Source organism: Gadus chalcogrammus, chromosome 17 (assembly GCF_026213295.1).
Source record: "Gadus chalcogrammus isolate NIFS_2021 chromosome 17, NIFS_Gcha_1.0, whole genome shotgun sequence".
NCBI lineage: Eukaryota > Metazoa > Chordata > Actinopteri > Gadiformes > Gadidae > Gadus > Gadus chalcogrammus.
Genome location: NC_079428.1, coordinates 16,802,949 through 16,827,032, shown reverse-complemented (window position 1 = coordinate 16,827,032; position 24,084 = coordinate 16,802,949). Strand labels below are relative to the sequence as shown.

The window sequence follows — 24,084 nt, the reverse complement described above, 5'->3', positions numbered from 1 at the left end:
CAATACAAATAACTTGTTAAACGTGCTATTTGCAGGGTTACAAGGCTTCAAATTTTGTAAATCTCTGTAAGGAATCAAAATCACCACAGAGTATTCCAGTAATCATTGACTTTTGCTGAAATAATTGTATCATTGAAGCATTCACTTTTGAAATACCGCCTGAACAGGGACTTGAACCCTGGACCCTCAGATTAAAAGTCTGATGCTCTACCGGCTGAGCTATCCAGGCTTCATTATGTAACAAATATTTGCCCATCAAAAACGGATTTCAATTTCCATTAAAAGTACCTGTACCAGCTACATAGAATCAAAGCCATAAGCAATGCTTGCTGTAGAGAAATGGTTTTATGCTGTAGAGAAATGCTTTTTACCTTATGCAAATTCTTTCAGATAGGGGAATTAGCTCAAATGGTAGAGCGCTCGCTTAGCATGTGAGAGGTAGCGGCATCGATGCCTGCATTCTCCAATGTCTTGCGATTTTCAAAGAATTTTCCAGTTATGGACAGTGATTAAGAAATGGCCTACAGTGTGTTGGAGAACATTTGGTTCTTTGCTAATAACCTGTGCAGCTGGGAGGTTAAGCCCAATGGAATGCATTATTCACTATATTAGTTAGTGTCAGTTACTTTATTGGAATACATTTTTGTAGATTGTTCAATGTGCAGTTTGCAAGAATTCTGTTTTTAAATCTCAGAATATATATATTTGCACATCAAAAAGAGATTTAAATTTTCCTTTTAAAGTACCTGTACCAGCTACATAGAATCAAAGCCATAAGCTATGCTTGCTGTCGAGAAATGTTTTTTACCTTATGCGAAATCTCGCAGATCGGGGAATTAGCTCAAATGGTAGAGCGCTCGCTTAGCATGTGAGAGGTAGCGTGATCGATGCCTGCATTCTCCAATGTCTTGCGATTTTCAAAGAATTTCTATTTCTTTGACTGTTAATAAGAATTGAAGTAGAGTTTTTTGGGGAACATACGGTTCTTTGCCCCAGCCGCCTCAGCTGAGAGGTTGAACAAAATGAGGCATCATTCTGCCCTTTAGACAGTTTCAATAAGTTAATCGCAACAAATACAAATAACTTGTTAAACGTGCTATTTGCAGGGTTACAAGGCTTCAAATTTTGTAAATCTCTGTAAAGAATCAAAATCACCTCAGAGTATTCCAGTAATCATTGACTTTTGCTGAAATAATTGTATCATTGAAGCATTCACTTTTGAAATACCGCCTGTACAGGGACTTGAACCCTGGACCCTCAGATTAAAAGTCTGATGCGCTACCGGCTGAGCTATCCAGGCTTCATCACGTAACAAATATTTGCCCATCAAAAACGGATTTCAATTTTCCATTAAAAGTACCTGTACCAGCTACATAGAATCAAAGCCATAAGCAATGCTTGCTGTAGAGAAATGGTTTTTACCTTATGCAATTTTTTGCAGATAGGGGAATTAGCTCAAATGGTAGAGCGCTCGCTTAGCATGAGAGAAGTAGCGGGATCGATGCCTGCATTCCCCAATGTCTTGCGATTTTCAAAGAATTTTCCAGTTATGGACAGTGATTAAGAAATGGCCTACAGTGTGTTGGAGAACATTTGGTTCTTGCTAATAACCTGTGCAGCTGGGAGGTTAAGCCCAATGGAATGCATTATTCACTATATTAGTTAGTGTCAGTTACTTTATTGGAATACATTTTTGTAGATTGTTCAATGTGCAGTTTGCAAGAATTCTGTTTTTAAATCTCAGAATATATATATTTGCACATCAAAAAGAGATTTAAATTTTCCATTAAAGTACCTGTACCAGCTACATAGAATCAAAGCCATAAGCTATGCTTGCTGTCGAGAAATGTTTTTTACCTTATGCGAATTCTTGCAGATCGGGGAATTAGCTCAAATAGTAGAGCGCTCGCTTAGCATGTGAGAGGTAGCGGGATCGATGCCTGCATTCTCCAATGTCTTGCGATTTTCAAAGAATTTTTATTTCTTTGACTGTTAATAAGAATTGGAGTAGAGTTTTTTGGGGAACATACGGTTCTTTGCCCCAGCCGCCTCAGCTGAGAGGTTGAACAATATGAGGCATCATTCTGCCCTTTAGACAGTTTCAATAAGTTAATCGCAACAAATACAAATAACTTGTTAAACGTGCTATTTGCAGGGTTACAAGGCTTCAAATTTTGTAAATCTCTGTAAAGAATCAAAATTACCACAGAGTATTCCAGTAATCATTGACTTTTGCTGAAATAAATGTATCATTGAAGCATTCACTTTTGAAATGAGGCCTGCACAGGGACTTGAACCCTGGACCCTCAGATTAAAAGTCTGATGCTCTACCGGCTGAGCTATCCAGGCTTCATTATGTAACAAATATTTGCCCATGAAAAACGGATTTCAATTTTCCATTAAAAGTACCTGTACCAGCTACATAGAATCAAAGCCATAAGCAATGCTTGCTGTAAAGAAATGCTTTTTACCTTATGCAATTTCTTGCAGATAGGGGAATTAGCTCAAATGGTAGAGCGCTCGCTTAGCATGTGAGAGGTAGCGGGATCGATGCCTGCATTCTCCAATGTCTTGCGATTTTCAAAGAATTTTCCAGTTATGGACAGTGATTAAGAAATGGCCTACAGTGTGTTGGAGAACATTTGGTTCTTTGCTAATAACCTGTGCAGCTGGGAGGTTAAGCCCAATGGAATGCATTATTCACTATATTAGTTAGTGTCAGTTACTTTATTGGAATACATTTTTGTAGATTGTTCAATGTGCAGTTTGCAAGAATTCTGTTTTTAAATCTCAGAATATATATATTTGCACATCAAAAAGAGATTTAAATTTTCCTTTTAAAGTACCTGTACCAGCTACATAGAATCAAAGCCATAAGCTATGCTTGCTGTCGAGAAATGTTTTTACCTTATGCGAAATCTTGCAGATCGGGGAATTAGCTCAAATGGTAGAGCGCTCGCTTAGCATGTGAGAGGTAGCGGGATCGATGCCTGCATTCTCTAATGTCTTGCGATTTTCAAAGAATTTCTATTTCTTTGACTGTTAATAAGAATTGAAGTAGAGTTTTTTGGGGAACATACGGTTCTTTGCCCCAGCCGCCTCAGCTGAGAGGTTGAACAAAATGAGGCATCATTCTGCCCTTTAGACAGTTTCTATAAGTTAATCGCAACAAATACAAATAACTTGTTAAACGTGCTATTTGCAGGGTTACAAGGCTTCAAATTTTGTAAATCTCTGTAAAGAATCAAAATTACCACAGAGTATTCCAGTAAACATTGACCTTTGCTGAAATAATAGTATCATTGAAGCATTCACATTTGAAATACCACCTGAACAGGGACTTGAACTCTGGACCCTCAGATTAAAAGTCTGATGCTCTACCGGCTGAGCTATCCAGGCTTCATTATGTAACAAATATTTGCCCGTCAAAAACGGATTTCAATTTTCCATTAAAAGTACCTGTACCAGCTACATAGAATCAAAGCCATAAGCAATGCTTGCTGTAGAGAAATTATTTTTACCTTATGCAATTTCTTTCAGATAGGGGAATTAGCTCAAATGGTAGAGCGCTCGCTTAGCATGTGAGAGGTAGCGGCATCGATGCCTGCATTCTCCAATGTCTTGCGATTTTCAAAGAATTTTCCAGTTATGGACAGTGATTAAGAAATGGCCTACAGTGTGTTGGAGAACATTTGGTTCTTTGCTAATAACCTGTGCAGCTGGGAGGTTAAGCCCAATGGAATGCATTATTCACTATATTAGTTAGTGTCAGTTACTTTATTGGAATACATTTTTGTAGATTGTTCAATGTGCAGTTTGCAAGAATTCTGTTTTTAAATCTCAGAATATATATATTTGCACATCAAAAAGAGATTTAAATTTTCCATTAAAAGTACCTGTACCAGCTACATAGAATCAAAGCCATAAGCTATGCTTGCTGTCGAGAAATGTTTTTTACCTTATGCGAATTCTTGCAGATCGGGGTATTAGCTCAAATGGTAGAGCGCTCGCTTAGCATGTGAGAGGTAGCGGGATCGATGCCTGCTCGATCGATCCAATGTCTTGCAATTTTCAAAAAATTTCTATTTCTTTGACTGTTAATAAGAATTGAAGTAGAGTTTTTTGGGGAACATACGGTTCTTTGCCCCAGCCGCCTCAGCTGAGAGGTTGAACAAAATGAGGCATCATTCTGCCCTTTAGACAGTTTCAATAAGTTAATCGCAACAAATACAAATAACTTGTTAAACGTGCTATTTGCAGGGTTACAAGGCTTCAAATTTTGTAAATCTCTGTAAAGAATCAAAATCACCACAGAGTATTCCAGTAATCATTGACTTTTGCTGAAATAAATGTATCATTGAAGCATTCACTTTTGAAATACCGCCTGAACAGGGACTTGAACCCTGGACCCTCAGATTAAAAGTCTGATGCTCTACCGGCTGAGCTATCCAGGCTTCATTATATAACAAATATTTGCCCATCAAAAACGGATTTCAATTTTCCATTACAAGTACCTGTACCAGCTACATAGAATCAAAGCCATAAGCAATGCTTGCTGTAGAGAAATGCTTTTTACCTTATGCAATTTCTTGCAGATAGGGGAATTAGCTCAAATGGTAGAGCGCTCGCTTAGCATGTGAGAGGTAGCGGGATTGATGCCTGCATTCTCCAATGTCTTGCGATTTTCAAAGAATTTTCCAGTTATGGACAGTGATTAAGAAATGGCCTACAGTGTGTTGGAGAACATTTGGTTCTTTGCTAATAACCTGTGCAGCTGGGAGGTTAAGCCCAATGGAATGCATTATTCACTATATTAGTTAGTGTCAGTTACTTTATTGGAATACATTTTTGTAGATTGTTCAATGTGCAGTTTGCAAGAATTCTGTTTTTAAATCTCAGAATATATATATTTGCACATCAAAAAGAGATTTAAATTTTCCATTAAAAGTACCTGTACCAGCTACATAGAATCAAAGCCATAAGCTATGCTTGCTGTCGAGAAATGTTTTTTACCGTATGCGAATTATTGCAGATCGGGGAATTAGCTCAAATGGTAGATCGCTCGCTTAGCATGTGAGAGGTAGCGGGATCGATGCCTGCATTCTCCAATGTCTTGCGATTTTCAAAGAATTTCTATTTCTATGACTGTTAATAAGAATTGAAGTAGAGTTTTTTGGGGAACATACGGTTCTTTGCCCCAGCCGCCTCAGCTGAGAGGTTGAACAAAATGAGGCATCATACTGCCCTTTAGACAGTTTCAATAAGTTAATCGCAAAAAATACAAATAACTTGTTAAACGTGCTATTTGCAGGGTTACAAGGCTTCAAATTTTGTAAATCTCTGTAAAGAATCAAAATTACCACAGAGTATTCCAGTAATCATTGATTTTTGCTGAAATAATTGTATCATTGAAGCATTCACTTTTGAAATACCGCCTGAACAGGGACTTGAACCCTGGACCCTCAGATTAAAAGTCTGATGCTCTACCGGCTGAGCTATCCAGGCTTCATTATGTAACAAATATTTGCCCATGAAAAACGGATTTCGATTTTCCATTAAATTGATCGATGCCTGCATTCTCCAATGTCTTGCGATTTTCAAAGAATTTTCCAGTTATGGACAGTGATTAAGAAATGGCCTACAGTGTGTTGGAGAACATTTGGTTCTTTGCTAATAACCTGTGCAGCTGGGAGGTTAAGCCCAATGGAATGCATTATTCACTATATTAGTTAGTGTCAGTTACTTTATTGGAATACATTTTTGTAGATTGTTCAATGTGCAGTTTGCAAGAATTCTGTTTTTAAATCTCAGAATATATATATTTGCACATCAAAAAGAGATTTAAATTTTCCGTTTAAAGTACCTGTACCAGCTACATAGAATCAAAGCCATAAGCTATGCTTGCTGTCGAGAAATATTTTTTACCTTATGCAAATTCTTACAGATCGGGGAATTAGCTCAAATGGTAGAGCGCTCGCTTAGCATGTGAGAGGTAGCGGGATCGATGCCTGCATTCTCCAATGTCTTGCAATTTTCAAAAAATTTATTTCTTTGACTGTTAATAAGAATTGAGTAGAGTTTTTTGGGGAACATACGGTTCTTTGCCCCAGCCGCCTCAGCTGAGAGGTTGAACAAAATGAGGCATCATTCTGCCCTTTAGACAGTTTCAATAAGTTAATCGCAACAAATACAAATAACTTGTTAAACGTGCTATTTGCAGGGTTACAAGGCTTCAAATTTTGTAAATCTCTGTAAAGAATCAAAATCACCACAGAGTATTCCAGTAATCATTGACTTTTGCTGAAATAATTGTATCATTGAGGCATTCACTTTTGAAATACCGCCTGAACAGGGACTTGAACCCTGGACCCTCAGATTAAAAGTCTGATGCTCTACCGGCTGAGCTATCCAGGCTTCATTATATAACAAATATTTGCCCATCAAAAACGGATTTCAATTTTCCATTAAAAGTACCTGTACCAGCTACATAGAATCAAAGCCATAAGCAGTGCTTGCTGTAGAGAAATGCTTTTTACCTTATGCAATTTCTTGCAGATAGGGGAATTAGCTCAAATGGTAGAGCGCTCGCTTAGCATGTGAGAGGTAGCGGGATCGATGCCTGCATTCTCCAATGTCTTGCGATTTTCAAAGAATTTTCCAGTTATGGACAGTGATTAAGAAATGGCCTACAGTGTGTTGGAGAACATTTGGTTCTTTGCTAATAACCTGTGCAGCTGGGAGGTTAAGCCCAATGGAATGCATTATTCACTATATTAGTTAGTGTCAGTTACTTTATTGGAATACATTTTTGTAGATTGTTCAATGTGCAGTTTGCAAGAATTCTGTTTTTAAATCTCAGAATATATATACTTGCACATCAAAAAGAGATTTAAATTTTCCTTTTAAAGTACCTGTACCAGCTACATAGAATCAAAGCCATAAGCTATGCTTGCTGTCGAGAAATGTTTTTTACCTTATGCGAAATCTTGCAGAACGGGGAATTAGCTCAAATGGTAGAGCGCTCGCTTAGCATGTGAGAGGTAGCGGGATCGATGCCTGCATTCTCCAATGTCTTGCGATTTTCAAAGAATTTCTATTTCTTTGACTGTTAATAAGAATTGAAGTAGAGTTTTTTGGGGAACATACGGTTCTTTGCCCCAGCCGCCTCAGCTGAGAGGTTGAACAAAATGAGGCATCATTCTGCCCTTTAGACAGTTTCAATAAGTTAATCGCAACAAATACAAATAACTTGTTAAACGTGCTATTTGCAGGGTTACAAGCCTTCAAATTTTGTAAATCTCTGTAAAGAATCAAAATTACCACAGAGTATTCCAGTAAACATTGACCTTTGCTGAAATAATAGTATCATTGAAGCATTCACATTTGAAATACCACCTGAACAGGGACTTGAACTCTGGACCCTCAGATTAAAAGTCTGATGCTCTACCGGCTGAGCTATCCAGGCTTCATTAGTTAACAAATATTTGCCCGTCAAAAACGGATTTCAATTTTCCATTAAAAGTACCTGTACCAGCTACATAGAATCAAAGCCATAAGCAATGCTTGCTGTAGAGAAATTATTTTTACCTTATGCAATTTCTTTCAGATAGGGGAATTAGCTCAAATGGTAGAGCGCTCGCTTAGCATGTGAGAGGTAGCGGCATCGATGCCTGCATTCTCCAATGTCTTGCGATTTTCAAAGAATTTTCCAGTTATGGACAGTGATTAAGAAATGGCCTACAGTGTGTTGGAGAACATTTGGTTCTTTGCTAATAACCTGTGCAGCTGGGAGGTTAAGCCCAATGGAATGCATTATTCACTATATTAGTTAGTGTCAGTTACTTTATTGGAATACATTTTTGTAGATTGTTCAATGTGCAGTTTGCAAGAATTCTGTTTTTAAATCTCAGAATATATATATTTGCACATCAAAAAGAGATTTAAATTTTCCATTAAAAGTACCTGTACCAGCTACATAGAATCAAAGCCATAAGCTATGCTTGCTGTCGAGAAATGTTTTTTACCTTATGCGAATTCTTGCAGATCGGGGAATTAGCTCAAATGGTTGAGCGCTCGCTTAGCATGTGAGAGGTAGCGGGATCGATGCCTGCTCGATCGATCCAATGTCTTGCAATTTTCAAAAAAATTCTATTTCTTTGACTGTTAATAAGAATTGAAGTAGAGTTTTTTGGGGAACATACGGTTCTTTGCCCCAGCCGCCTCAGCTGAGAGGTTGAACAAAATGAGGCATCATTCTGCCCTTTAGACAGTTTCAATAAGTTAATCGCAACAAATACAAATAACTTGTTAAACGTGCTATTTGCAGGGTTACAAGGCTTCAAATTTTGTAAATCTCTGTAAGGAATCAAAATCACCACAGAGTATTCCAGTAATCATTGACTTTTGCTGAAATAATTGTATCATTGAAGCATTCACTTTTGAAATACCGCCTGAACAGGGACTTGAACCCTGGACCCTCAGATTAAAAGTCTGATGCTCTACCGGCTGAGCTATCCAGGCTTCATTATGTAACAAATATTTGCCCATCAAAAACGGATTTCAATTTTCCATTAAAAGTACCTGTACCAGCTACATAGAATCAAAGCCATAAGCAATGCTTGCTGTAGAGAAATGTTTTTATGCTGTAGAGAAATGCTTTTACCTTATGCAATTTCTTTCAGATAGGGGAATTAGCTCAAATGGTAGAGCGCTCGCTTAGCATGTGAGAGGTAGCGGCATCGATGCCTGCATTCTCCAATGTCTTGCGATTTTCAAAGAATTTTCCAGTTATGGACAGTGATTAAGAAATGGCCTACAGTGTGTTGGAGAACATTTGGTTCTTTGCTAATAACCTGTGCAGCTGGGAGGTTAAGCCCAATGGAATGCATTATTCACTATATTAGTTAGTGTCAGTTACTTTATTGGAATACATTTTTGTAGATTGTTCAATGTGCAGTTTGCAAGAATTCTGTTTTTAAATCTCAGAATATATATATTTGCACATCAAAAAGAGATTTAAATTTTCCTTTTAAAGTACCTGTACCAGCTACATAGAATCAAAGCCATAAGCTATGCTTGCTGTCGAGAAATGTTTTTTACCTTATGCGAAATCTTGCAGATCGGGGAATTAGCTCAAATGGTAGAGCGCTCGCTTAGCATGTGAGGGGTAGCGGGATCGATGCCTGCATTCTCCAATGTCTTGCGATTTTCAAAGAATTTCTATTTCTTTGACTGTTAATAAGAATTGAAGTAGAGTTTTTTGGGGAACATACGGTTCTTTGCCCCAGCCGCCTCAGCTGAGAGGTTGAACAAAATGAGGCATCATTCTGCCCTTTAGACAGTTTCAATAAGTTAATCGCAACAAATACAAATAACTTGTTAAACGTGCTATTTGCAGGGTTACAAGGCTTCAAATTTTGTAAATCTCTGTAAAGAATCAAAATCACCTCAGAGTATTCCAGTAATCATTGACTTTTGCTGAAATAATTGTATCATTGAAGCATTCACTTTTGAAATACCGCCTGTACAGGGACTTGAACCCTGGACCCTCAGATTAAAAGTCTGATGCGCTACCGGCTGAGCTATCCAGGCTTCATCATGTAACAAATATTTGCCCATCAAAAACGGATTTCAATTTTCCATTAAAAGTACCTGTACCAGCTACATAGAATCAAAGCCATAAGCAATGCTTGCTGTAGAGAAATGGTTTTTACCTTATGCAATTTTTTGCAGATAGGGGAATTAGCTCAAATGGTAGAGCGCTCGCTTAGCATGAGAGAAGTAGCGGGATCGATGCCTGCATTCCCCAATGTCTTGCGATTTTCAAAGAATTTTCCAGTTATGGACAGTGATTAAGAAATGGCCTACAGTGTGTTGGAGAACATTTGGTTCTTTGCTAATAACCTGTGCAGCTGGGAGGTTAAGCCCAATGGAATGCATTATTCACTATATTAGTTAGTGTCAGTTACTTTATTGGAATACATTTTTGTAGATTGTTCAATGTGCAGTTTGCAAGAATTCTGTTTTTAAATCTCAGAATATATATATTTGCACATCAAAAAGAGATTTAAATTTTCCGTTTAAAGTACCTGTACCAGCTACATAGAATCAAAGCCATAAGCTATGCTTGCTGTCGAGAAATGTTTTTTACCTTATGCGAATTATTCCAGATCGGGGAATTAGCTCAAATGGTAGAGCGCTCGCTTAGCATGTGAGAGGTAGCGGGATCGATGCCTGCATTCTCCAATGTCTTGCAATTTTCAAAAAAATTCTATTTCTTTGACTGTTAATAAGAATTGAAGTAGAGTTTTTTGGGGAACATACGGTTCTTTGCCCCAGCCGCCTCAGCTGAGAGGTTGAACAAAATGAGGCATCATTCTGCCCTTTAGACAGTTTCAATAAGTTAATCGCAACAAATACAAATAACTTGTTAAACGTGCTATTTGCAGGGTTACAAGGCTTCAAATTTTGTAAATCTCTGTAAAGAATCAAAATCACCACAGAGTATTCCAGTAATCATTGACTTTTGCTGAAATAATTGTATCATTGAGGCATTCACTTTTGAAATACCGCCTGAACAGGGACTTGAACCCTGGACCCTCAGATTAAAAGTCTGATGCTCTACCGGCTGAGCTATCCAGGCTTCATTATATAACAAATATTTGCCCATCAAAAACGGATTTCAATTTTCCATTAAAAGTACCTGTACCAGCTACATAGAATCAAAGCCATAAGCAGTGCTTGCTGTAGAGAAATGCTTTTTACCTTATGCAATTTCTTGCAGATAGGGGAATTAGCTCAAATGGTAGAGCGCTCGCTTAGCATGTGAGAGGTAGCGGGATCGATGCCTGCATTCTCCAATGTCTTGCGATTTTCAAAGAATTTTCCAGTTATGGACAGTGATTAAGAAATGGCCTACAGTGTGTTGGAGAACATTTGGTTCTTTGCTAATAACCTGTGCAGCTGGGAGGTTAAGCCCAATGGAATGCATTATTCACTATATTAGTTAGTGTCAGTTACTTTATTGGAATACATTTTTGTAGATTGTTCAATGTGCAGTTTGCAAGAATTCTGTTTTTAAATCTCAGAATATATATATTTGCACATCAAAAAGAGAATTAAATTTTCCTTTTAAAGTACCTGTACCAGCTACATAGAATCAAAGCCATAAGCTATGCTTGCTGTCGAGAAATGTTTTTTACCTTATGCGAATTATTCCAGATCGGGGAATTAGCTCAAATGGTAGAGCGCTCGCTTAGCATGTGAGAGGTAGCGGGATCGATGCCTGCATTCTCCAATGTCTTGCAATTTTCAAAAAAATTCTATTGCTTTGACTGTTAATAAGAATTGAAGTAGAGTTTTTTGGGGAACATACGGTTCTTTGCCCCAGCCGCCTCAGCTGAGAGGTTGAACAAAATGAGGCATCATTCTGCCCTTTAGACAGTTTCAATAAGTTAATCGCAACAAATACAAATAACTTGTTAAACGTGCTATTTGCAGGGTTACAAGGCTTCAAATTTTGTAAATCTCTGTAAAGAATCAAAATCACCACAGAGTATTCCAGTAATCATTGACTTTTGCTGAAATAATTGTATCATTGAGGCATTCACTTTTGCAATACCGCCTGAACAGGGACTTGAACCCTGGACCCTCAGATTAAAAGTCTGATGCTCTACCGGCTGAGCTATCCAGGCTTCATCATATAACAAATATTTGCCCATCAAAAACGGATTTCAATTTTCCATTAAAAGTACCTGTACCAGCTACATAGAATCAAAGCCATAAGCAGTGCTTGCTGTAGAGAAATGCTTTTTACCTTATGCAATTTCTTGCAGATAGGGGAATTAGCTCAAATGGTAGAGCGCTCGCTTAGCATGTGAGAGGTAGCGGGATCGATGCCTGCATTCTCCAATGTCTTGCGATTTTCAAAGAATTTTCCAGTTATGGACAGTGATTAAGAAATGGCCTACAGTGTGTTGGAGAACATTTGGTTCTTTGCTAATAACCTGTGCAGCTGGGAGGTTAAGCCCAATGGAATGCATTATTCACTATATTAGTTAGTGTCAGTTACTTTATTGGAATACATTTTTGTAGATTGTTCAATGTGCAGTTTGCAAGAATTCTGTTTTTAAATCTCAGAATATATATACTTGCACATCAAAAAGAGATTTAAATTTTCCTTTTAAAGTACCTGTACCAGCTACATAGAATCAAAGCCATAAGCTATGCTTGCTGTCGAGAAATGTTTTTTACCTTATGCGAAATCTTGCAGATCGGGGAATTAGCTCAAATGGTAGAGCGCTCGCTTAGCATGTGAGAGGTAGCGGGATCGATGCCTGCATTCTCCAATGTCTTGCGATTTTCAAAGAATTTCTATTTCTTTGACTGTTAATAAGAATTGAAGTAGAGTTTTTTGGGGAACATACGGTTCTTTGCCCCAGCCGCCTCAGCTGAGAGGTTGAACAAAATGAGGCATCATTCTGCCCTTTAGACAGTTTCAATAAGTTAATCGCAACAAATACAAATAACTTGTTAAACGTGCTATTTGCAGGGTTACAAGGCTTCAAATTTTGTAAATCTCTGTAAAGAATCAAAATTACCACAGAGTATTCCAGTAAACATTGACCTTTGCTGAAATAATAGTAACATTGAAGCATTCACATTTGAAATACCACCTGAACAGGGACTTGAACTCTGGACCCTCAGATTAAAAGTCTGATGCTCTACCGGCTGAGCTATCCAGGCTTCATTAGTTAACAAATATTTGCCCGTCAAAAACGGATTTCAATTTTCCATTAAAAGTACCTGTACCAGCTACATAGAATCAAAGCCATAAGCAATGCTTGCTGTAGAGAAATTATTTTTACCTTATGCAATTTCTTTCAGATAGGGGAATTAGCTCAAATGGTAGAGCGCTCGCTTAGCATGTGAGAGGTAGCGGCATCGATGCCTGCATTCTCCAATGTCTTGCGATTTTCAAAGAATTTTCCAGTTATGGACAGTGATTAAGAAATGGCCTACAGTGTGTTGGAGAACATTTGGTTCTTTGCTAATAACCTGTGCAGCTGGGAGGTTAAGCCCAATGGAATGCATTATTCACTATATTAGTTAGTGTCAGTTACTTTATTGGAATACATTTTTGTAGATTGTTCAATGTGCAGTTTGCAAGAATTCTGTTTTTAAATCTCAGAATATATATATTTGCACATCAAAAAGAGATTTAAATTTTCCATTAAAAGTACCTGTACCAGCTACATAGAATCAAAGCCATAAGCTATGCTTGCTGTCGAGAAATGTTTTTTACCTTATGCGAATTCTTGCAGATCGGGGAATTAGCTCAAATGGTTGAGCGCTCGCTTAGCATGTGAGAGGTAGCGGGATCGATGCCTGCTCGATCGATCCAATGTCTTGCAATTTTCAAAAAATTTCTATTTCTTTGACTGTTAATAAGAATTGAAGTAGAGTTTTTTGGGGAACATACGGTTCTTTGCCCCAGCCGCCTCAGCTGAGAGGTTGAACAAAATGAGGCATCATTCTGCCCTTTAGACAGTTTTAATAAGTTAATCGCAACAAATACAAATAACTTGTTAAACGTGCTATTTGCAGGGTTACAAGGCTTCAAATTTTGTAAATCTCTGTAAGGAATCAAAATCACCACAGAGTATTCCAGTAATCATTGACTTTTGCTGAAATAATTGTATCATTGAAGCATTCACTTTTGAAATACCGCCTGAACAGGGACTTGAACCCTGGACCCTCAGATTAAAAGTCTGATGCTCTACCGGCTGAGCTATCCAGGCTTCATTATGTAACAAATATTTGCCCATCAAAAACGGATTTCAATTTTCCATTAAAAGTACCTGTACCAGCTACATAGAATCAAAGCCATAAGCAATGCTTGCTGTAGAGAAATGGTTTTTATGCTGTAGAGAAATGCTTTTTACCTTATGCAATTTCTTTCAGATAGGGGAATTAGCTCAAATGGTAGAGCGCTCGCTTAGCATGTGAGAGGTAGCGGCATCGATGCCTGCATTCTCCAATGTCTTGCGATTTTCAAAGAATTTTCCAGTTATGGACAGTGATTAAGAAATGGCCTACAGTGTGTTGGAGAACATTTGGTTCTTTGCTAATAACCTGTGCAGCTGGGAGGTTAAGCCCAATGGAATGCATTATTCACTATATTAGTTAGTGTCAGTTACTTTATTGGAATACATTTTTGTAGATTGTTCAATGTGCAGTTTGCAAGAATTCTGTTTTTAAATCTCAGAATATATATATTTGCACATCAAAAAGAGATTTAAATTTTCCATTAAAAGTACCTGTACCAGCTACATAGAATCAAAGCCATAAGCTATGCTTGCTGTCGAGAAATGTTTTTTACCTTATGCGAATTATTCCAGATCGGGGAATTAGCTCAAATGGTAGAGCGCTCGCTTAGCATGTGAGAGGTAGCGGGATAGATGCCTGCATTCTCCAATGTCTTGCAATTTTCAAAAAAATTCTATTTCTTTGACTGTAAATAAGAATTGAAGTAGAGTTTTTTGGGGAACATACGGTTCTTTGCCCCAGCCGCCTCAGCTGAGAGGTTGAACAAAATGAGGCATCATTCTGCCCTTTAGACAGTTTCAATAAGTTAATCGCAACAAATACAAATAACTTGTTAAACGTGCTATTTGCAGGGTTACAAGGCTTCAAATTTTGTAAATCTCTGTAAAGAATCAAAATCACCACAGAGTATTCCAGTAATCATTGACTTTTGCTGAAATAATTGTATCATTGAGGCATTCACTTTTGAAATACCGCCTGAACAGGGACTTGAACCCTGGACCCTCAGATTAAAAGTCTGATGCTCTACCGGCTGAGCTATCCAGGCTTCATTATATAACAAATATTTGCCCGTCAAAAACGGATTTCAATTTTCCATTAAAAGTACCTGTACCAGCTACATAGAATCAAAGCCATAAGCAATGCTTGCTGTAGAGAAATTATTTTTACCTTATGCAATTTATTTCAGATAGGGGAATTAGCTCAAATGGTAGAGCGATCGCTTAGCATGTGAGAGGTAGCGGGATCGATGCCTGCATTCTCCAATATCTTGCGATTTTCAAAGAATTTCTATTTTTTGACTGTTAATAAGAATTGAAGTAGAGTTTTTTGGGGAACATACGGTTCTTTGCCCCAGCCGCCTCAGCTGAGAGGTTGAACAAAATGAGGCATCATTCTGCCCCTTAGACAGTTTCAATAAGTTAATCCCAACAAATACAAATAACTTGTTAAACGTGCTATTTGCAGGGTTACAAGGCTTCAAATTTTGTAAATCTCTGTAAAGAATCAAAATTACCACAGAGTATTCCAGTAAACATTGACCTTTGCTGAAATAATAGTATCATTGAAGCATTCACATTTGAAATACCACCTGAACAGGGACTTGAACTCTGGACCCTCAGATTAAAAGTCTGATACTCTACCGGCTGAGCTATCCAGGCTTCATTATGTAACAAATATTTGCCCGTCAAAAACGGATTTCAATTTTCCATTAAAAGTACCTGTACCAGCTACATAGAATCAAAGCCATAAGCAATGCTTGCTGTAGAGAAATTATTTTTACCTTATGCAATTTCTTTCAGATAGGGGAATTAGCTCAAATGGTAGAGCGCTCGCTTAGCATGTGAGAGGTAGCGGGATCGATGCCTGCATTCTCCAATATCTTGCGATTTTCAAAGAATTTCTATTTCTTTGACTGTTAATAAGAATTGAAGTAGAGTTTTTTGGGGAACATACGGTTCTTTGCCCCAGCCGCCTCAGCTGAGAGGTTGAACAAAATGAGGCATCATTCTGCCCTTTAGACAGTTTCAATAAGTTAATCGCAACAAATACAAATAACTTGTTAAACGTGCTATTTGCAGGGTTACAAGGCTTCAAATTTTGTAAATCTCTGTAAAGAATCAAAATTACCACAGAGTATTCCAGTAATCATTGACTTTTGCTGAAATAAATGTATCATTGAAGCATTCACTTTTGAAATGAGGCCTGCACAGGGACTTGAACCCTGGACCCTCAGATTAAAAGTCTGATGCTCTACCGGCTGAGCTATCCAGGCTTCATTATGTAACAAATATTTGCCCGTCAAAAACGGATTTCAATTTTCCATTAAAAGTACCTGTACCAGCTACATAGAATCAAAGCCATAAGCAATGCTTGCTGTAGAGAAATTATTTTTACCTTATGCAATTTCTTTCAGATAGGGGAATTAGCTCAAATGGTAGAGCGATCGCTTAGCATGTGAGAGGTAGCGGGATCGATGCCTGCATTCTCCAATATCTTGCGATTTTCAAAGAATTTCTATTTTTTGACTGTTAATAAGAATTGAAGTAGAGTTTTTTGGGGAACATACGGTTCTTTGCCCCAGCCGCCTCAGCTGAGAGGTTGAACAAAATGAGGCATCATTCTGCCCCTTAGACAGTTTCAATAAATTAATCCCAACAAATACAAATAACTTGTTAAACGTGCTATTTGCAGGGTTACAAGGCTTCAAATTTTGTAAATCTCTGTAAAGAATCAAAATTACCACAGAGTATTCCAGTAAACATTGACCTTTGCTGAAATAATAGTATCATTGAAGCATTCACATTTGAAATACCACCTGAACAGGGACTTGAACTCTGGACCCTCAGATTAAAAGTCTGATACTCTACCGGCTGAGCTATCCAGGCTTCATTATGTAACAAATATTTGCCCGTCAAAAACGGATTTCAATTTTCCATTAAAAGTACCTGTACCAGCTACATAGAATCAAAGCCATAAGCAATGCTTGCTGTAGAGAAATTATTTTTACCTTATGCAATTTCTTTCAGATAGGGGAATTAGCTCAAATGGTAGAGCGCTCGCTTAGCATGTGAGAGGTAGCGGGATCGATGCCTGCATTCTCCAATATCTTGCGATTTTCAAAGAATTTCTATTTCTTTGACTGTTAATAAGAATTGAAGTAGAGTTTTTTGGGGAACATACGGTTCTTTGCCCCAGCCGCCTCAGCTGAGAGGTTGAACAAAATGAGGCATCATTCTGCCCTTTAGACAGTTTCAATAAGTTGATCGCAACAAATACAAATAACTTGTTAAACGTGCTATTTGCAGGGTTACAAGGCTTCAAATTTTGTAAATCTCTGTAAAGAATCAAAATTACCACAGAGTATTCCAGTAATCATTGACTTTTGCTGTAATAAATGTATCATTGAAGCATTCACTTTTGAAATGAGGCCTGCACAGGGACTTGAACCCTGGACCCTCAGATTAAAAGTCTGATGCTCTACCGGCTGAGCTATCCAGGCTTCATTATGTAACAAATATTTGCCCATAAAAAACGGATTTCAATTTTCCTTTAAAAGTACCTGTACCAGCTACATAGAATCAAAGCCATAAGCAATGCTTGCTGTAAAGAAATGCTTTTTACCTTATGCAATTTCTTGCAGATAGGGGAATTAGCTCAAATGGTAGAGCGCTCGCTTAGCATGTGAGAGGTAGCGGGATCGATGCCTGCATTCTCCAATGTCTTGCGATTTTCAAAGAATTTTCCAGTTATGGACAGTGATTAAGAAATGGCCTACAGTGTGTTGGAGAACATTTGGTTCTTTGCTAATAACCTGTGCAGCTGGGAGGTTAAGCCCAATGGAATGCATTATTCACTATATTAGTTAGTGTCAGTTACTTTATTGGAATACATTTTTGTAGATTGTTCAATGTGCAGTTTGCAAGAATTCTGTTTTTAAATCTCAGAATATATATATTTGCACATCAAAAAGAGATTTAAATTTTCCATTAAAAGTACCTGTACCAGCTACATAGAATCAAAGCCATAAGCTATGCTTGCTGAACAAAAAAGTAAAATGAGTAGTTCTTGGTTCTGTTCGATCATAGAGCCACACTAAATGTCAGCCGGTCAGCAGGTTGCGTGTTTGAGCCACAACATTTTGCATTGCTATGGAGTCAGCTAGAAAGTTTGAAAATAAGCTGCAACTAAGGATTGTGGCGGCAAACCATAAAAGTCTTGATAATTTCAAAGGGCCAATAAGCAATATAACATGACTTTGAAAGCATGGCTATTCTCCTTAGATGGTATTCTAGCATACCAGGGTATAATACAATCTCATTGCCATTGACTGTTTCAATGGTTGAGTGAGATTCATTTGTTGCAAACTTTGCCATAGCTGACATGCAGACATGTTCCCATTTTTTCAATATACATGTGAATATGTTCATTGGTCTCTGTGGCGCAATTGGTTAGCGCGTTCGACTGTTAATCGAAAGGTTGGTGGTTCAAGCCCACCCAGGGACGAGCCGAATTAAACTGACCACCAGGATATCCATTAGCCCATACCTGTAACCTTTGTTAAGCGAAAAAATCGACTTTGTTTCCAAGAGTAGAAGCAGTTAATCAAGACAGAACTACTCTGTCATTTCCCTTCTAACCATGTACTCCTGCTGACTTGAGTACGGACTGTCTGAAAGAAGAGCTATCTGGTTAAAGTGCTTTCTAGAAATTGGAAGTATTTAGGAGATTAGATATTATCCATTTCACCTTGTTTTACGATCATAACATCCAAATCGTTTTTTTCTTGAAAGCCATATTTTGCCATATTTTTTATGCCAACACAACATTTAAGGGGGCCAAAGGGAGAGGACAGCTTGTTCTTAAGGGTGGCTCCCTCCATGTCCCCTTTCCAGAACCCAGGAGATTACATACACTCAGAGATGAGTTTAAGGGTTGAAAGGAGATTATTCAGGGGGGACTGAGAGGGAGGGGGCCCAAGAATTTAAATCATATGTGATTTATCATTGGGGAATGAAATACGGCTACTTTCTATCAACATTTGAAGACATCATTGTAGAGGAGATTTAACGCAGAGGGTTTTTTGTGTGTGTTTTTTTTTTTTAATGTTGTCTGTTATTGATTTTAAAATGCCCGGCTAGCTCAGTCGGTAGAGCATGAGACTCTTAATCTCAGGGTCGTGGGTTCGAGCCCCACGTTGGGCGCTATATGCTTTTAACCTAGCCCATCTGATGGAACAAAAAAGTAAAATGAGTAGTTCTTGGTTCTGTTCGATCATAGAGCCACACTAAATGTCAGCCGGTCAGCAGGTTGCGTGTTTGAGCCACAACATTTTGCATTGCTATGGAGTCAGCTAGAAAGTTGGAAAATAAGCTGCAACTAAGGATTGTGGCGGCAAACCATAAAAGTCTTGATAATTTCAAAGGGCCAATAAGCAATATAACATGACTTTGAAAGCATGGCTATTCTCCTTAGATGGTATTCTAGCATACCAGGGTATAATACAATCTCATTGCCATTGACTGTTTCAATGGTTGAGTGAGATTAATTTGTTGCAAACTTTGCCATAGCTGACATGCAGACATGTTACCATTTTTTCAATACACATGTGATTTTGTTCATTGGTCTCTGTGGCGCAATTGGTTAGCGCGTTCGACTGTTAATCGAAAGGTTGGTGGTTCAAGCCAACCCAGGGACGAGCTGATATTAACTGACCACCAGGATGTCCTTCAGCCCATACCTGTAACCTTTGTTAAGCGAAAAAATCGACTTTGTTTCCAAGAGTAGAAGCAGTTAATCAAGACAGAACTACTCTGTCATTTCCCTTCTAACCATGTACTCCTGCTGACTTGAGTACGGACTGTCTGAAAGAAGAGCTATCTGGTTAAAGTGCTTTCTAGAAATTGGAAGTATTTAGGAGATAAGATATTATCCATTTCACCTTGTCTTACGATCATAACATCCAAATCGTTTTTTTCTTGAAAGCCATATTTTGCCATATTTTTTATGCCAACACAACATTTAAGGGGGCCAAAGGGAGAGGACAGCTTGTTCTTAAGGGTGGCTCCCTCCATGTCCCCTTTCCAGAACCCAGGAGATTACATACACTCAGAGATGAGTTTAAGGGTTGAAAGGAGATTATTCAGGGGGGACTGAGAGGGAGGGGGCCCAAGAATTTAAATCATATGTGATTTATCATTGGGGAATGAAATACGGCTACTTTCTATCAACATTTGAAGACATCATTGTAGAGGAGATTTAACGCAGAGGGTTTTTTGTGTGTGTTTTTTTTTTGTAATGTTGTCTGTTATTGATTTTAAAATGCCCGGCTAGCTCAGTCGGTAGAGCATGAGACTCTTAATCTCAGGGTCGTGGGTTCGAGCCCCACGTTGGGCGCATTATACTTTTAACCTAGCCCATCTGATGGAACAAAAAAGTAAAATGAGTAGTTCTTGGTTCTGTTCGATCATAGAGCCACACTAAATGTCAGCCGGTCAGCAGGTTGCGTGTTTGAGCCACAACATTTTGCATTGCTATGGAGTCAGCTAGAAAGTTTGAAAATAAGCAGCAACTATGGATTGTGGCGGCAAACCATAAAAGTCTTGATAATTTCAAAGGGCCAATAAGCAATATAACATGACTTTGAAAGCATGGCTATTCTCCTTAGATGGTATTCTAGCATACCAGGGTATAATACAATCTCATTGCCATTGACTGTTTCAATGGTTGAGTGAGATTAATTTGTTGCGAACTTTGCCATAGCTGACATGCAGACATGTTCCCATTTTTTCAATACACATGTGAATATGTTCATTGGTCTCTGTGGCGCAATTGGTTAGCGCGTTCGACTGTTAATCGAAAGGTTGGTGGTTCAAGCTAACCCAGGGACGAGCTGATATTAACTGACCACCAGGATGTCCTTTAGCCCATACCTGTAACCTTTGTTAAGCGAAAAAATCGACTTTGTTTCCAAGAGTAGAAGCAGTTAATCAAGACAGAACTACTCTGTCATTTCCCTTCTAACCATGTACTCCTGCTGACTTGAGTACGGACTGTCTGAAAGAAGAGCTATCTGGTTAAAGTGCTTTCTAGAAATTGGAAGTATTTAGGAGATTAGATATTATCCATTTCACCTTGTTTTACGATCATAACATCCAAATCGTTTTTTTCTTGAAAGCCATATTTTGCCATATTTTTTTTGCCAACACAACATTTAAGGGGGCCAAAGGGAGAGGACAGCTTGTTCTTAAGGGTGGCTCCCTCCATGTCCCCTTTCCAGAACCCAGGAGATTACATACACTCAGAGATGAGTTTAAGGGTTGAAAGGAGATTATTCAGGGGGGACTGAGAGGGAGGGGGCCCAAGAATTTAAATCATATGTGATTTATCATTGGGGAATGAAATACGGCTACTTTCTATCAACATTTGAAGACATCATTGTAGAGGAGATTTAACGCAGAGGGTTTTTTGTGTGTGTGTTTTTTTTTTTAATGTTGTCTGTTATTGATTTTAAAATGCCCGGCTAGCTCAGTCGGTAGAGCATGAGACTCTTAATCTCAGGGTCGTGGGTTCGAGCCCCACGTTGGGCGCTATATACTTTTAACCTAGCCCATCTGATGGAACAAAAAAGTAAAATGAGTTGTTCTTGGTTCTGTTCGATCATAGAGCCACACTAAATGTCAGCCGGTCAGCAGGTTGCGTGTTTGAGCCACAACATTTTGCATTGTCATCCCATGGTCCCACCACCTGTGGGAAGACCCGTTGGGGTCGGGTGCGCAGCCACATGGGTGGCAGCGAAGGTCAGGGGTCTCGACGGACCAGACCCGGGCGGCAGAAGCTGGCTCTGGGGACGTGGAACGTCACCTCGCTGTGGGGAAAGGAACCGGAGCTTGTGAGGGAGGTGGAGCGCTATCAGTTAGATCTGGTGGGGCTTACCTCCACGCACAGTCTCAGCTCTGGTACCGTACTCCTGGATAAGGGTTGGACTCTATTCTTCTCCGGAGTTGCCGAGGGCGTGAGGCGCCGGGCGGGTGTGGGGATACTCATAAATCCCCGGCTGAGCGCCGCGGTGTTGGAGTTTACCCCGGTAGACGAGAGGGTCGCCTCCCTGCGCCTAAGGGTTGTAGGGGGGAAAACTCTGACTGTTGTTTGTGCGTATGCACCAAACAGCAGCTCAGAGTACTCGGCCTTCTTGGAGACCCTGAATGGAGTCCTGTATGGGGCTCCAGTAGGGGACTCCGTAGTTCTGCTGGGAGACTTCAACGCCCACGTGGGCAACGATGGAGACACCTGGAGAGGCGTGGTGGGGAGGAACGGCCTCCCTGATCTAAACCCGGGCGGTCGTTTGTTATTGGACTTCTGTGCTAGTCATGGATTATCCATAACAAACACCATGTTCGAACATAAGTGTGCTCATAAGTGTACCTGGTACCAGAGTACCCTAGGCCGAAGATCGATGATCGATTTCGTGATCGTGTCATCTGATCTGAGGCCGCATGTTTTGGACACTCGGGTAAAGAGAGGGGCGGAACTGTCAACCGACCACCATCTGGTTGTGAGTTGGATCAGGGAATGGGGGAAATTTCCGGATAGACCTGGTAAGCCCAAACGAGTAGTGCGGGTGAACTGGGAACGTCTGGAGGAGGCCCCCGTCCTAGGTATCTTCAACTCACACCTCCGGCGGAGCTTTTCTGGCATTCCTGTGGAGGTTGGGGGCATTGAGCCGGAGTGGGCGGTGTTCAAAGCCTCCATTGCTGAAGCTGCGGTGGCTAGCTGTGGCCTCAGGGTCTTAGGCTCCTCAAGGGGCGGTAACCCTCGGACACCGTGGTGGACACCGGTGGTCAGGGAAGCCGTCCGACTGAAGAAGGAGGCCTTCCAGGATATGATATCCTGGAGGACTCCTGACTCGGTTGCAGGGTACCGACAGGCTCGAAGGGCTGCAGCGGCTGCCGTGTCGGAGGCTAAGCAGCGGGTGTGGGAGAAGTTCGGAGAGGCCATGGAGAAGGACTTTCGGTCGGCACCAAAGTGTTTCTGGAAGACTATCCGGCACCTCAGGAGGGGGAAACGGGGAACCATCCAAGCTGTGTACAGTAAGGATGGGACTCTGTTGACCTCAACTGAGGAGGTCGTCGGACGTTGGAAGGAACACTTTGAGGAACTCCTGAATCCGAATAACACGCCCTCTATGTTGGAGGCAGAGCTCGAGGTTGATGGTGTTTCGTCGTCAATTTCCCTGGTGGAGGTCACTGAGGTAGTCAAACATCTCCGCAGTGGCAAAGCCCCAGGGATTGATGAGATCCAGCCAGAAATGCTAAAGGCTCTGGGTGTTGAGGGGCTGTCATGGTTGACACGCCTATTCAACATCGCGTGGGAGTCGGGTACAGTGCCAAAGGAGTGGCAAACCGGGGTGGTGGTTCCCCTGTTCAAAAAGGGGGACCAGAGAGTGTGTGCCAATTACCGGGGTATCACACTTCTCAGCCTCCCTGGTAAAGTCTACTCCAAGGTGCTGGAAAGGAGGGTTCGGCCGATCGTCGAACCTCAGATTGAAGAGGAACAATGCGGTTTTCGCCCCGGACGTGGAACTACGGACCAGCTCTTCACTCTCGCAAGGATCCTGGAGGGGGCCTGGGAGTATGCCCATCCGGTCTACATGTGTTTTGTGGATCTCGAGAAGGCGTATGACCGGGTCCCCCGGGAGAAACTGTGGGAGGTGCTGCGGGAGTATGGGGTAAGGGGGTCTATCCTCAGGGCCATCCAATCTTTGTACTCCCAAAGCGAGAGCTGTGTTCGTGTTCTCGGCAGCCAGTCAGTTTCGTTCTCAGTGGGTGCTGGTCTCCGCCAGGGCTGCGCCTTGTCACCAATCCTGTTTGTGATATACATGGACAGGATATCGAGGCGTAGTCGTGGTGGGGAGGGGTTGCAGTTCGGTGGTCTGAGGATCTCGTCACTGCTTTTTGCAGATGATGTGGTCCTCATTGGATCATCGGCCTGTGACCTTCAGCACTCACTGGATCGGCTGGCGGCCGAGTGTGAAGCGGCTGGGATGAGGATCAGCACCGCTAAATCTGAGGCCATGACTCTTAGCAGGAAACCGGTGGATTGCTTACTCCGGGTAGGAAATGAGTCCTTAGCCCAAGTGAAGGAGTTCAAGTACCTCGGGGTCTTGTTCGCGAGTGAGGGTACTATGGAGCGTGAGATTGGCCGGAGAATCGGAGCAGCGGGGGCGGTATTGCGTTCGCTTTACCGCACCGTTGTAACGAA

At 40.3% G+C, this 24,084-nt stretch overlaps 25 non-coding genes across 25 annotated transcripts; 6 read left to right on the top strand and 19 right to left on the bottom strand.

The window, feature by feature from the left end:
- Positions 1 to 156: 156 nt before the first annotated feature.
- On the bottom strand, positions 157 to 229 carry trnak-uuu (transfer RNA lysine (anticodon UUU)). Its single transcript has one exon. It is a non-coding gene; the product is annotated as a tRNA-Lys (tRNA).
- Positions 230 to 1,227: 998 nt separating this feature from the next.
- On the bottom strand, positions 1,228 to 1,300 carry trnak-uuu (transfer RNA lysine (anticodon UUU)). Its single transcript has one exon. It is a non-coding gene; the product is annotated as a tRNA-Lys (tRNA).
- A 976-nt stretch (positions 1,301 to 2,276) lies between these two features.
- On the bottom strand, positions 2,277 to 2,349 carry trnak-uuu (transfer RNA lysine (anticodon UUU)). The gene has a single exon. It is a non-coding gene; the product is annotated as a tRNA-Lys (tRNA).
- A 977-nt stretch (positions 2,350 to 3,326) lies between these two features.
- On the bottom strand, positions 3,327 to 3,399 carry trnak-uuu (transfer RNA lysine (anticodon UUU)). The gene has a single exon. It is a non-coding gene; the product is annotated as a tRNA-Lys (tRNA).
- Positions 3,400 to 4,381: 982 nt separating this feature from the next.
- Positions 4,382 to 4,454, bottom strand: trnak-uuu (transfer RNA lysine (anticodon UUU)). Its single transcript has one exon. It is a non-coding gene; the product is annotated as a tRNA-Lys (tRNA).
- A 978-nt stretch (positions 4,455 to 5,432) lies between these two features.
- Positions 5,433 to 5,505, bottom strand: trnak-uuu (transfer RNA lysine (anticodon UUU)). Its single transcript has one exon. It is a non-coding gene; the product is annotated as a tRNA-Lys (tRNA).
- An 836-nt stretch (positions 5,506 to 6,341) lies between these two features.
- On the bottom strand, positions 6,342 to 6,414 carry trnak-uuu (transfer RNA lysine (anticodon UUU)). The gene has a single exon. It is a non-coding gene; the product is annotated as a tRNA-Lys (tRNA).
- A 978-nt stretch (positions 6,415 to 7,392) lies between these two features.
- On the bottom strand, positions 7,393 to 7,465 carry trnak-uuu (transfer RNA lysine (anticodon UUU)). Its single transcript has one exon. It is a non-coding gene; the product is annotated as a tRNA-Lys (tRNA).
- A 982-nt stretch (positions 7,466 to 8,447) lies between these two features.
- Positions 8,448 to 8,520, bottom strand: trnak-uuu (transfer RNA lysine (anticodon UUU)). The gene has a single exon. It is a non-coding gene; the product is annotated as a tRNA-Lys (tRNA).
- Positions 8,521 to 9,518: 998 nt separating this feature from the next.
- On the bottom strand, positions 9,519 to 9,591 carry trnak-uuu (transfer RNA lysine (anticodon UUU)). Its single transcript has one exon. It is a non-coding gene; the product is annotated as a tRNA-Lys (tRNA).
- A 978-nt stretch (positions 9,592 to 10,569) lies between these two features.
- trnak-uuu (transfer RNA lysine (anticodon UUU)) lies at positions 10,570 to 10,642 on the bottom strand. The gene has a single exon. It is a non-coding gene; the product is annotated as a tRNA-Lys (tRNA).
- A 978-nt stretch (positions 10,643 to 11,620) lies between these two features.
- trnak-uuu (transfer RNA lysine (anticodon UUU)) lies at positions 11,621 to 11,693 on the bottom strand. Its single transcript has one exon. It is a non-coding gene; the product is annotated as a tRNA-Lys (tRNA).
- Positions 11,694 to 12,671: 978 nt separating this feature from the next.
- trnak-uuu (transfer RNA lysine (anticodon UUU)) lies at positions 12,672 to 12,744 on the bottom strand. Its single transcript has one exon. It is a non-coding gene; the product is annotated as a tRNA-Lys (tRNA).
- Positions 12,745 to 13,726: 982 nt separating this feature from the next.
- trnak-uuu (transfer RNA lysine (anticodon UUU)) lies at positions 13,727 to 13,799 on the bottom strand. Its single transcript has one exon. It is a non-coding gene; the product is annotated as a tRNA-Lys (tRNA).
- Positions 13,800 to 14,799: 1,000 nt separating this feature from the next.
- trnak-uuu (transfer RNA lysine (anticodon UUU)) lies at positions 14,800 to 14,872 on the bottom strand. Its single transcript has one exon. It is a non-coding gene; the product is annotated as a tRNA-Lys (tRNA).
- Positions 14,873 to 15,412: 540 nt separating this feature from the next.
- On the bottom strand, positions 15,413 to 15,485 carry trnak-uuu (transfer RNA lysine (anticodon UUU)). Its single transcript has one exon. It is a non-coding gene; the product is annotated as a tRNA-Lys (tRNA).
- A 541-nt stretch (positions 15,486 to 16,026) lies between these two features.
- On the bottom strand, positions 16,027 to 16,099 carry trnak-uuu (transfer RNA lysine (anticodon UUU)). The gene has a single exon. It is a non-coding gene; the product is annotated as a tRNA-Lys (tRNA).
- Positions 16,100 to 16,639: 540 nt separating this feature from the next.
- On the bottom strand, positions 16,640 to 16,712 carry trnak-uuu (transfer RNA lysine (anticodon UUU)). The gene has a single exon. It is a non-coding gene; the product is annotated as a tRNA-Lys (tRNA).
- A 541-nt stretch (positions 16,713 to 17,253) lies between these two features.
- On the bottom strand, positions 17,254 to 17,326 carry trnak-uuu (transfer RNA lysine (anticodon UUU)). Its single transcript has one exon. It is a non-coding gene; the product is annotated as a tRNA-Lys (tRNA).
- Positions 17,327 to 18,256: 930 nt separating this feature from the next.
- Positions 18,257 to 18,330, top strand: trnan-guu (transfer RNA asparagine (anticodon GUU)). Its single transcript has one exon. It is a non-coding gene; the product is annotated as a tRNA-Asn (tRNA).
- A 625-nt stretch (positions 18,331 to 18,955) lies between these two features.
- Positions 18,956 to 19,028, top strand: trnak-cuu (transfer RNA lysine (anticodon CUU)). The gene has a single exon. It is a non-coding gene; the product is annotated as a tRNA-Lys (tRNA).
- A 420-nt stretch (positions 19,029 to 19,448) lies between these two features.
- Positions 19,449 to 19,522, top strand: trnan-guu (transfer RNA asparagine (anticodon GUU)). The gene has a single exon. It is a non-coding gene; the product is annotated as a tRNA-Asn (tRNA).
- Positions 19,523 to 20,147: 625 nt separating this feature from the next.
- trnak-cuu (transfer RNA lysine (anticodon CUU)) lies at positions 20,148 to 20,220 on the top strand. Its single transcript has one exon. It is a non-coding gene; the product is annotated as a tRNA-Lys (tRNA).
- Positions 20,221 to 20,640: 420 nt separating this feature from the next.
- On the top strand, positions 20,641 to 20,714 carry trnan-guu (transfer RNA asparagine (anticodon GUU)). Its single transcript has one exon. It is a non-coding gene; the product is annotated as a tRNA-Asn (tRNA).
- Positions 20,715 to 21,340: 626 nt separating this feature from the next.
- trnak-cuu (transfer RNA lysine (anticodon CUU)) lies at positions 21,341 to 21,413 on the top strand. Its single transcript has one exon. It is a non-coding gene; the product is annotated as a tRNA-Lys (tRNA).
- The last annotated feature ends 2,671 nt before the right edge of the window (positions 21,414 to 24,084 follow it).